Source organism: Oratosquilla oratoria, chromosome 4 (assembly GCF_046742065.1).
Source record: "Oratosquilla oratoria isolate Oo_2021 chromosome 4, ASM4674206v1, whole genome shotgun sequence".
Lineage (NCBI taxonomy): Eukaryota > Metazoa > Arthropoda > Malacostraca > Stomatopoda > Squillidae > Oratosquilla > Oratosquilla oratoria.
In genome coordinates, this window is record NC_134780.1 from 36,990,647 (window position 1) to 37,003,146 (window position 12,500).

The 12,500-nt window shown below is 41.5% G+C and overlaps 2 protein-coding genes across 6 annotated transcripts in view; one reads left to right on the top strand and one right to left on the bottom strand.

Moving 5' to 3' along the window:
- LOC143024769 (uncharacterized) overlaps nucleotides 1-12,500 on the bottom strand; it is a 130,268-nt gene that overhangs the window by 97,820 nt on the left and 19,948 nt on the right. The window contains exon 1 of one of the 5 annotated variants that reach the window (XM_076183908.1): nucleotides 4,761-4,781. The exons of 1 other annotated variant lie outside the window; for it this stretch is intronic. The gene's annotated coding sequence lies outside the window, so the exon portion shown is untranslated. Of the gene's footprint in view, nucleotides 1-3,080; nucleotides 3,239-4,760; nucleotides 4,782-12,500 lie in introns of those variants that run through there. 3 more of the 5 variants (XM_076183905.1, XM_076183906.1, XM_076183909.1) reach the window with 3 other exon arrangements.
- Nucleotides 1-12,500, top strand: part of LOC143024447 (uncharacterized) — a 111,131-nt gene that overhangs the window by 34,271 nt on the left and 64,360 nt on the right. The window lies entirely within an intron of this gene.

Sequence of the window (12,500 nt, forward strand, 5' to 3'; positions counted from 1 at the left end):
TCAGTCTCTCTCAGTCAGTCAGTCTCTCTCAGTCAGTCAGTCTCTCTCAGTCAGTCAGTCTCTCTCAGTCAGTCAGTCTCTCACTGTCAGTCAGTCAGTCTCTCACTGTCAGTCAGTCTCTCACTGTCAGTCAGTCAGTCAGTCTCTCACTGTCAGTCAGTCAGTCAGTCTCTGTCAGTCAGTCAGTCTCTCACTGTCAGTCAGTCAGTCAGTCTCAGTCAGTCAGTCAGTCTCTGTCAGTCAGTCAGTCTCTGTCAGTCAGTCAGTCTCTGTCAGTCAGTCAGTCTCTGTCAGTCAGTCAGTCTCAGTCAGTCAGTCAGTCTCAGTCAGTCAGTCAGTCTCAGTCAGTCAGTCAGTCTCTGTCTGTCCGTCCGTGTCTCTGTCTGTCCGTCCGTGTCTCTGTCTGTCCGTCCGTGTCTCTGTCTGTCCGTCCGTGTCTCTGTCTGTCCGTCCGTGTCTCTGTCTGTCTGTCTGTGTCTCTGTCTGTCTGTCTCTCAGTCAGCCAGTCAGTCTCTCTCAGTCAGCCAGTCAGTCTCTCAGTCAGCCAGTCAGTCTCTCTCAGTCAGCCAGTCAGTCTCTCTCAGTCAGCCAGTCAGTCTCTCTCAGTCAGTCAGTCAGTCAGTCAGTCAGTCTCTCACAGTCAGTCAGTCTCTCACTGTCAGTCAGTCAGTCTCTCACTGTCAGTCAGTCAGTCAGTCTCTCACTGTCAGTCAGTCAGTCAGTCTCTCACTGTCAGTCAGTCAGTCAGTCTCTCACTGTCAGTCAGTCAGTCAGTCTCTCACTGTCAGTCAGTCTCTCACTGTCAGTCAGTCAGTCTCTCACAGTCAGTCAGTCAGTCTCACTGTCTGTCAGCCAGTCAGTCAGTCTCAATTTATCAGCCAGTCGGTCTCATTTTGTCAGTCAGTCGGTCTCATTTTGTCAGTCAGTCAGTCTCGTTCTGTCAGCCAGTCAGTCAATCTCAATCTATCAGTCAGTCTCTTTTTGCCAGTCAGTCTCTCAGTCAGCCAGTCAGTCTCTCAGTCAGCCAGTCAGTCTCTCAGTCAGCCAGTCAGTCTCTCAGTCAGCCAGTCAGTCTCTCAGTCAGCCAGTCAGTCTCTCAGTCAGCCAGTCAGTCTCTCAGTCAGCCAGTCAGTCACCGTCTGTCTGTCTGTCAGTCACAGTCTGTCTGTCAGTCAGTCAGTCAGTCTCGTTATGTCAGTCAGTCGGTCAGTCTCGTTATGTCAGTCAGTCTCGTTATGTCAGTCAGTCTCATTCTGTCAGTCAGTCAGTCAGTCTCATTGTCAGCCAGTCAGTCTCACTGTCAGTCAGTCAGTCTCATTGTCAGTCAGTCAGTCAGTCTCATTCTGTCAGTCAGTCAGTCTCATTCTGTCAGTCAGCCAGTCTCTCTTCAGTCAGTCAGTCTCTCTTCAGTCAGTCTCTCACTATCAGTCAGTCAGTCTCTCACTGTCAGTCAGTCAGTCAGTCTCTCACTGTCAGTCAGTCAGTCAGTCTCTCACTGTCAGTCTGTCTCTCACTGTCAGTCTGTCTCTCACTGTCAGTCTGTCTCTCACTGTCAGTCAGTCAGTCTCTCACTGTCAGTCTCTCACTGTCAGTCTGTCTCTCACTGTCAGTCAGTCTCTCACTGTCAGTCAGTCTCTCACTGTCAGTCAGTCTCTCACTGTCAGTCAGTCTCTCACTGTCAGTCAGTCTCTCACTGTCAGTCAGTCTCTCACTGTCAGTCAGTCTCTCACTGTCAGTCAGTCTCTCACTGTCAGTCAGTCTCTCACTGTCAGTCAGTCTCTCACTGTCAGTCAGTCTCTCACTGTCAGTCAGTCTCTCACTGTCAGTCAGTCTCTCACTGTCAGTCAGTCTCTCACTGTCAGTCAGTCTCTCACTGTCAGTCAGTCTCTCACTGTCAGTCAGTCTCTCACTGTCAGTCAGTCTCTCACTGTCAGTCAGTCTCTCACTGTCAGTCAGTCAGTCTCTCACTGTCAGTCAGTCAGTCTCTCACTGTCAGTCAGTCAGTCTCTCACTGTCAGTCAGTCAGTCTCTCACTGTCAGTCAGTCTCTCACTGTCAGTCTCTCACACACACACACACACACGCACACACACACACACGCACACGCACACACACACAGACACAGACACACACACACAAAGTACACCACAGTTACGACTACGTCAAAAGAAATTCCTTCCCGAAAAATAAAAAAACAAAAAAAACAAGGTACCAAATACTCGTTACTACATGTTTTGCTTCAGTTACAATGCTTACAACGATTCAAGTACCACATACTTCGTATAACCTGTTTACCATCCTAACCGTCGTACGCCATTGAATATACCAGATATCAGACATAACACTTTCCACTCATCCTAATATGTACCTCTGAAAACTTAACTCCCATAACATCACACAGAAGTAAACCAGATGTCATCATCTTCTAACCTCTCTCAACACTCCTGTACATAGTTGAACTTGTTTCAGTTAACTACATACAACATCTATTCTTGTTCTAATCGTTTACAAAATTCTTCAACCGCTCCGTATGCTACACGCCCATCCTTACAAGGAGCCGGCTAGGATTCGCTTGTAGTAGCTGTCAACTGTATGGTCATCGGCGTGCGACATTTAAAAAAAATAGTTTTGTTTTACAGGATTCTCACAATCAAGAACCATGACGTCAAACTGTTTTATTTTATTAAACGCATCTTCGCGATGTGTCTACAATTGTACTGCTGACACTACAGCACTGATGTACTTTTAAATTGTTTGCATCTGTTTTGAAACGAAGAATACATACACAAAATACTGACATGCAACACTCATTGTAACTATTTACTGTTTATGTTCTTTCCGTCCATAAATGATCACTTTATAACCCATTGAATATTGTTTAACTTAAAAAATATGAATTATCTACGGTTCTATCATCACAAAACACCTGTCAAAATATGCAATCTGGCAACTGCGCACCCTGTCAGTTTGTACACCATATTCACCAGAACACTTAAAAAACTAGTCTATTTTGTACGGACACCAGATGACCTTACAACTTTGTGTATAATAAACAAACTATGAAAAAAGAATAACTCTTACGTACTGCTAAATACCTTAGTCCTGTAATTCAACAGCAGTGAAATCCAGCAACACCTACACCGTCCAGGGCGAGGAAGCGACTGCCGGAGCTTGTCCCGCTCTGCCGGACTGACCCGCCTTTCTCGCTAGGGCCACGCGTCGACCACCACGGAGGGAGGCAAACGGCGACTATGCGAAACCCAAGTCAATGTCATATACACAAACTCACCAGCAGTGTCTGCCGTTCAACAAACGATGAAGACAATAAAATTGGAATTTACGCAGATTGCTGTAGCACTACTACACGATTGCTGTAGCACTACTCCACGATCACATTCAGTTACGAAGAAAATGTAGGCCAACTCCTACCTCACCAATGAAAGAGCAACTTCTGATTCGTCTCGTTTCCATGTGTTGCTATCTATAGAATGTCAGCTGCTGCTCTTTTATTTAGAATATTCACTTGAAGAAGCCAATGCTGGAAGACACGCTAAACTAAATGTCATGCCTCGTATCATGCAACAAACAGGTTTACTACAACGGTAGAGTACTCCGTGAATCTCGTTGCCTCCCTATTAGACGACCCGTCCTGTCACGCGATGTGCATTTACACATTAACAGTTGTGATTTTCAGCATGTACACCCTTCCAGTGCGTTTCACAATTTGTACCTTTCTGCAAACTGCCGCCAATTGACTTTTTTTTTATCAAATGGTGGATCTCTCTACAACGAAAGTGTTAAAACCTACCTCAGTTCATCTTTCAATTCGTTACGCTTGCAACCTTCTTTCTAGTTGCAGCCTGACGATTCTATTCAGCAGACGGGACACCAACGAAGGGTTTTAGAAGTAAAGGTAATTGGATTAACAACTCCGAGACCATAATGGAGAGGGTAAGAATTAGAAAGGAGGGGAGGGGAAGGAAGAAGTAAGACGAGGAGGGCAAGGAGGAGAATAGGTATGAAAGAAAGAAATGAGAGCGTAGAGAAAGAGGAGGAAATGAATGTATAAGAAAGAAGAAATAGTGGAGGACGAGGAGGAGGACGAGGAAAAGGAGGGAAGAGGACGAAAGAGGGAAGGAAGAAGTAACGTTGACACCGACATTTGATCGAAATTTGAAAAGGTAAAGATAATGACGTTCCGGTAACTTCAGATGTCAAAGGTGCAGTCTTAACCCTTAGCATCCCCCACCTACACATACTTTCTTTCACAGACTTTCTCCTCCTCTTTCTTTCCTTCTCTTTTCTCCTTTCCACTTCTCTCTGCTTCTTCATCCTCACCTCTTCACAATGTGTCCACACGTTTTCCTATTCTGCAGCTGCCTTTTCAACCTTCTCTCCTCCCTCCTCCTTTTTCCACCAACTCCTCCGTCTCCATCTTTCTCCTTCCAACCATTTATGCATGGTTTTTTATTCAAAGCATATAGCCGGCACGATCTTTGGACTTGAGAAGAAAATATACATTAGAAACAATTAATGTTTGTGTGTGTGTGTGTGTGTGTGTGTGTGTGTGTGTGTGTGTGTGTGTGTGTGTGTGTGTGTGTGTGTGTGTGTGTGTGTGCGTGCGTGTATGCGTGTATGAACAGAGTATATCCACCAAGTTTTCAACTCAACAAAACCCTGGACCATTTTACCATTTTCGCTTCATCACTGACCCAATTCAACGTTGCACCTACCAGACATACCTGCCCTCGCCCACCTTACCTTTCCTCTTCCCTGGAGACACGCACTGCATGAGATGGTATGAACGAGGATGCGAAGTGGGTGGGATAGGAGGGAAGAACAAACACGTGGGCGAATACCACTGCAAACTTTGAAGCAGTGATGTCTCGTTCAAGAGATGACGTCATGTCGATGCTGTGTGGTTTGTCTGCGAAAGAAAACACTCGGAAATAGTCTGTCACAAAAAGTGCGTAGTTTTACCCTCAGAGGAAATTATCTCCATAACGGCCACTTTACGACATATGGCATAAATGTGCTACGCCAAAAATCCCGTTTCAAAATAGAAACATATTACTAATTCCCGCCAAAAATACTAGCATATCTTCTTCTAACTTCCTTAATTCTATGTCCATTCATCCTCACCTCTCGTGGTATATTTTATATACATATATGTAAGGAGGAAAGATGGAGGAGGAGAAAGAGGAATAGCAGAAGGAAGACGAGGAATAGGAAAAGGGGGAAGAAAATAGAAACGAAAACGATTCCACAGCACTAGTAAAGAGGAACCTAAACCTCCTCTCTTGCTGAACCTCCTGATGCATAGATCCTTTAGCCAACCTTCCCGACCTTGACCTCTCGTCCGAACTCGCTCACGAAGTACTCGAATACACTGCTTAATTTGGGTGTAAACTAGGCAAGCTGAGGACCCTACAGTCCACTATTGTTTCACTTTTTTTTTGGGGGGGGGGGGATGAGATGGCAGCGTTGAAAAAATTATTTTCTAAAATAGGTTGTACTTCAGATTTCCATATGCTGTTTTAAACTGGTTTTACATATGTATCTCACTAAAGTTATAACAAATTCATATTTTATTTGTTAACGAGGTGGCTCCAAACATTCTAGAGCTCAGGGAATCACCTTGAGTAAATCCTCCTCTGTTCGACTATTCTAAGGCATTACGTGTCGATACATCTTTTGGCGGGAGTACATTGCTGACTACTCTCTCTCTCGTCATGTTTTCTCTTGTGAATATACGCACGTGCGACTAAATGCACGTATAAGCTCACTCGTTCTCTCTCTCTCACACACACACACGGCTCGGTGGCGGATTGGTAAAGCACTGGCCTCACAAGCCAGTGAACCGGGGTTCGATTCCCCGGCCAGGCGGAGATAAGTTTGGTTTGTCTCCTTTCACGTGTAACCCCTGTTCACCTAGCAGTGAGTAGGTACGGGACGTTAGTCAAGGAGTTGTGACCTTGCTGTCCCGGTGTGTGGTGTGTGAGTGGTCTCAGACCTACCCAGAGATCGGCAAATAATGAGCTCTGAGCTCACTGCCGTAGGGTGGTGTCTGGCTGTCTCGACAAGAGACTGCAGCAGATCCGAGGTGAATACATACACACACACGCAGTCCACACATATATACATACATACAAAGCCCAAACATAAACATTTAGATGTACGTTTACCATAATTGTAATTCCGTACACGCACGTATCCTAAATGCATAACACATATGATCTCGTGTGCAGACGGTTCATAATATGCTTGGTGGTGCAATTCACAACCAACTCAGCTTCCTCATCTCGTGTGTCTTGCATAATATCTCTTCTGTGAGTGTGCCTGACCGCTCACTGCTGCACGTGATGTGCGCGAACAACGACGCCGCCGACGACGATGACGGTTGAAGTTTCCAGAAAGGTTTGAAAAATTATTTATCTTTTTTTTTTAAGAATAGTTTTCCGTAGAATTGGAGAAATAGGTTATACTACCAGTGCATGGGAAGGATGGTGATTGACATTCGTTTCAGTCAATGTAATCCTGATGCCATGACAGAAAATATTAAATATGAATAAAAGTTAAAAACGTCGTCTCGGAACGCTTGAGGAACGGAAGGAGGTAGAGGAGTGATGATCATAGAATGTACACGCAGAAGGAGAAATGGAGTAGAATGTGGAAGTTGAGAAGTAGAGGAATTGGGAAAAACTGAAGGTGTAATGAAGATAAGATAGAAGAGAATAAAAAGAACATTTGTTTCACCGTAGTCTTGAATCATGTGTTGGATTCATGATCAACAGCTATTACTCTCTCGTGTGAGAGCTGTGTATGTTGTCTGTCTGCTGTAAGTGTGTATGTGTGTAATTCACCATGGTCTTGGATCACGTGTTGGAATCGTGATCGAGAGCTAGTACCCTTCCAGAAGAGAGCTCAAAGCTCATATATGACCGATCTATGGGTAATGCGTGTGTGCATGCGTGCGTGTATGTGTGAGTGTAACTATCCTTAGATTTTACGAGGGTACTAACAATATCTTACACCTTAAATGCAGTACGAGTATATGAAGAAGAAGATAGAATGAGGAGGGAAATGGCGAGGAGGAAGAGGAGAACGAGAAAGGAGAGGAGAAGCAAGAGACTAAGTTGAATGCCACTAGTAGGTAAGGAAGACGTGAGGAGAGCGAGACAGGAAAAAGAGGAAAAGAAAACTAAACAAAACAAAAAAGGAACCCGAGGAAGAAAAAGAAAGGTTTAGTGGAACAATCCCGATGAATAAGAGCTAAGCACGTACACAGTTTTCATATCTGGGGCAGAGCAAAATATTCATGCACTAGCATGTGTACGCATGCGCGCGTGTTTCAACATGATCTTTGATGATTTGCTGAGCTCAAGATCGACAACTATTGCTCTCCAGGATTACAAAGGAAGAGTAAGCCAACAAGAGACCTTTTGGTCCATAATTAGGTTGGATGCGAAAAAGAATAAATAAATAAATAGATATATGAATAAATAAAACAAAAATAAATAGACAATGATAAATAATAAACAAACAGATTAGTGATAAACAATTATGGATAATGGATAATACTGTGATTTTGCACAGGCAAACACACACACACACACACACACACACACACACACACACACACACACACACACACACACACACACACACACACACACACACATACACTCGGTGGCGTAGTTGGTAGAGCACTGAGCTGCCACAGTAGTGGCCCGCAGCTCATGGTTCGAATCCTGCCTAGGGCCGAAATTATTTCGGTACCGCTGCGCTTCGGGTCGTTACTCTGACTCTCGTGGGCGGGGAGTTGGGTGTGTGTGTGTGTGCAAGGTCATAGCATTACCCATAGATCGGACCTACGAGCTCTGAGCTCTCTTCTAGGAGGGAAATAGCTGTCGATCACGAGTCCAACACGTGATCCAAAGACCAAGTGAATACACACACACGGCACGGTGGCGCGGTTGGTAGAATCCCCGACTGTCAGTAAGGCAGTACCAGGTTCGAATCCTACCCAGGGCTGAAATTATTTCAGTATCGCTGCGCTTCAAGTCGTTACTCCAACTCTCGTGGGCGGGGAGTTGGGTGTGTGTGTGCGTGTAAGGTCATAGCATTACCCATAGATCGGTCATATATGAGCTCTGAGCTCTCTTCTGGGAGGGAAACAGCTGTCGATCACGAGTCCAACACGTGATCCAAAGACCAAGGTAAAAACCAAGGTGAATCACACATATGTGTGAGCACAGACACACACACTTGATCGACGGGGACGATACTGCAATTTTTGTGGATGTTTTCCATGTATTATATTCCCACATTTTCCAATTGTTCATTCCATCTGATCGGCTGTATTTCTAACTTTCAGTGCCTCCTTCTATGCTCTTGTTCTTGGAGGGCTGTGTGCCATTTTGATGTCTCTTTCTACTCACTATCCCTCGCCTTTGGTTTTTATATTTATTATCTCGGCCATTTTTTCACTCTGACGTTGCTATTATCACTCCACTTCCCGTTTTCCTCACCTGTATTTCCACCATATATTATACTTTAATCCACATGAATATCCACATGCACTGAAACTCCGTTTTCTCCTGTCTGTTCCTCATTTGATTTTTTCATTAGCTACTTCTATCAATTTTCTTGTTTTCTTCCTTCCTCTGTTGCATCCGGCTTCCCTAAAGATTCTTGGTTGTCTATACTTGCTAGTTTTCATGTCTTACTTCTTAATTCATTCACCATATTTTGTGAACTGGTTGTCTTTTCTCATTGACCTTGTATATATCTGGCTAAACTATTTTTTCCTAATGCATATCTTTATTATTGATCATCATAAACTGCGCAGTCTTGTGTTTTCTGCCTTCTTTTATTTTTTTTTTCCTATTGGTAAACGTTCCTCTTTCCATCCAACCACAATAATACATTTTCTACTACTTTCCTTATCAATGTTTCATTATTCTTGAAGTACCAAAATCAACTCCTTCCCCCACATCTTTCTTTTCCCTCTGTTTTTTTTTTCCCCGTAATTTATAAACTAGACCTGTTTCCTTTTCTTGTAACTTTAATTACTTCTGTTCTTTTATGATCTTTCTTCGTTCTCTCTGGCATTCTCTCTGCCTTGTCTCTATCCTCCAAATGAACTCTTTTTTATTAGTTTATCGTAATCACCCGTCAATTCTTTGAATTCTCTTGTACAGTACATTGTTCTTATAAAACCACCATCTCACTCAATTTACTTTCCAATTCTTCTATATTAACTACTTGGTCAATTACCTGTTTATTAAGCGCCTTCATTTTCTTCTTTGTCTTAATCATGTCTTCCATTATTTTATGTGCCATTCATTGTATTCATTTGCATCTTTGGTTTACTTAAATTGTCAGTTTCATTTATAAACCTTCCGTAATCATCATTTTGTTCCTCTTCATTACAAATATCAACAAATCCATTAACGTCTTCAACTTTGGTCGCCATAGTTATAAATTAATTTTCAGATTGCAGTTTCATTTTCTATTAAATTGTGTTTTTTCCCTTTTGTTGTATTATTTTCCTTTTCGCGAAATTATTTTTCGCTATTTCATATTATATTCATAAAATAAATTCTCAGTTTGTTGGGTCCCCATGTTCCTCTCCTTCCAAACCTGCCAATACTAAAACCAGATTTCGTGAGCTGAGTCGCTCGCCCGTTCACTACAAAGGCCAACTCTGTGCGTGTGTGTGTGTGTGTATTTACCTAGTTGTATTTTACGGGAAGGGGAGCTATGCTCGTGGTGACCCGTTTTTGTACCTCGCAAGATCAAGTTTGTTCTTAAGTTCTTGTATTGTGTTTGCACACGCTATTCTTTTCGTCTAATTTGTTTCATATATCTATCACTCTGTGTGGGAAGCTGTTCTTTTTCAGGTCTCTTCTGTAGTTGTCCTTTTTGAGTTTCAATGCATGTCCTCTTGTTTTCCCTTTGTCACTCTTTATTAAGTCCTCTCTATCAAGGCGTTCTTTTCCTTTCATAATTCTGTAGAAGGTTAGTAGGTCCCCTCGTTCTCTTCTTTGTTCCAGGGTCGGCAATTCCAGTTCAGCCAATCTTTGTTCATATGTAAGGTTTGAAAGTGTTGGGGCCATCTTTGTCGTTGCTCTTTGTATTCTTTCTAATTTTCTTATATTTTTTTGTACTGGGTGACCATATCAGCGCTGCATATTCCAGTTTTGGCCTTATCAGTGTTTGTAATATTTTCTTAATCATTTCCTTATCCAGGTATTTAAAGGCCACCTTTATTGATCTCAACAAATTGTATGTTTCTCCGACTATTTTATTTATATGTTTATCTGGCGACATGTCTTTGGTGATGATTACTCCAAGGTCCCTTTCAGAATTTACTTTCTTTACTTCTTTTCCGTCAATTTTATACTGTCCTGATATTCTATTCTTGGTTTTCCCAAATTCGATTATACTGCATTTCTTGATGTTGAATTCTACTTCCCATTTCTTGCTCCACTCTGAGACTTTGTTCAGATCAATCTGAAATGAGTCACAGTCTATTTCGGAGTTTATTCTCTTTAATAACTTTGCGTCATCTGCAAAGAAGTTCATGTAACATTCAATACTTTCATCCATGTCATTTACATATATAGCAAACATTATCGGAGCCAGCAATGACCCCTGTGGGATGCTACTACTCATTTCTTCCCATTCTGAATATTTGTCTCTGAGCACTACTCTAATTTTTCTTCCATATAGGAAATCCTCCATCCAATTCAATAGTTTTCCATGTATGCCTCCTATTGTTTCCAGTTTATATAACAATTTTCTGTGTGGTACCTTATTAAATGCATTTTGTAAGTCCAGGAAGGCAAAGTCTGCCCAGCCATCCCTTTCTTGCAATATATCTATCAATCTTGAATAGAAACAAATCACATTAGTGGTACATGATCTTTCCTGTCTGAATCCAAATTGCCTCGAGTTCAGTACATTGTTTTCCTCCAGATATTTTGTCCATCTATCTTTGATGATCCTCTCACAAGTTTTAACTATTGTAATCGTTAGGGACACCGGTCTATAATTTGTTGGGTCTTCTTTATTTCCCCCTCCTTATATATTGGCACTATATTGGCATTTTTCCAGTCTTCTGGTAGTTTTCCTTCTTTGAGTGAGCGCTCAACTATTTTGTATATTTTTCCTGTTAGTTCGTCTACACATTCCTTTAGTATCTAGTTTGCAACTCCGTCCGGACCATGTGATTTGTTAATGTCAAGCTTTAATATTTGATTCCTTATTTCATTCTGAATAATATTTAATTCCTTCATTGGAGGAAATCTTACTTCATTTCTTTGATCACAGTTTTGTAGCTTTTGTTTTTCTTTGGTGAATACAGATTTGAAATGTTTGTTCATAATATCTGCCATTTCTATATTTTCTGTGTATTCTTTGTTAACTTGACGTGATCTAAGTATTACCTGTTTATTTTTTAGTTTGCCGTTTACATATCTATACCCTTTCCTGTTTTTGTCTAGGTACATACTTGTTCACTCCTTCAATATAGATTTCCTTCCAAATTGTTAATTTTTCTTCCACTTTTGTTTCTTCATTATTAAAATTTTCCCAATCTGCTTCTTGAAAGAATTTTCTAAGTTTCTCAAAATCTGTTTTGTTATACATTATACATTATATATTTTTGTTATACATTTCCTTCTTTAACATTTCATTTAGTGTTTTTCTTGTGTTTTCCAGCATTTTGGAGTGTTCACTTTCATTCCATGCGTAAGTTTTTGGCGGGACATAAGTCACTGCATTCTTTCTATATTTCATGTCTCTATCCTCAACTCTTATCATAATCAACTCTCCATTGTTCTCTCTTTCTGTGATTTTTGTCGCATTTAGACCTGCTTTGTTTCTCTGTTTCTGATCCAACAATTATATAATCCTTGGCCTATACTATTTGGTGGTAATGATCCTTTCAATTTTGTCTCCTTAATCCCCATTATATCTGGTGTGTGTGTGTGTGTGTGTGTGTGTGTGTGTGTGTGTGTGTGTGTGTGTGTGTGATAGCCAGCATGGTTTCAGACGGAAACGTTCTTGCGTGACTAACTTACTCGAATTCTACAACACAGTTATCTCGAATTATGACAAAAGAAACAATATAGATTTAATATATCTAGACTTTGCAAAAGCTTTTGATACCGTCCCACACGAAAGACTACTTACTAAATTAGCTTTGCATGGAATAAGTGGTAGCCTATTAGGTTGGACTAGTAATTGGTTGAAAGGTCGAAAACAGAGAGTTGTTTTAAATGGAAAAACTTCTGGATGGAAAAATGTTGCAAGTGGAGTTCCTCAGGGTTCCGTTCTTGGGCCACTTCTATTCATAGTATATATAAATGATATAGACAATGGACTAAAATTTACTGTTTCCAAATTTGCTGATGATACAAAACTGTGCGGAGTGGCAAATGATCACTCAAACCAATTAGATATTCAAGAAGATTTAGATCAATTACAGCAATG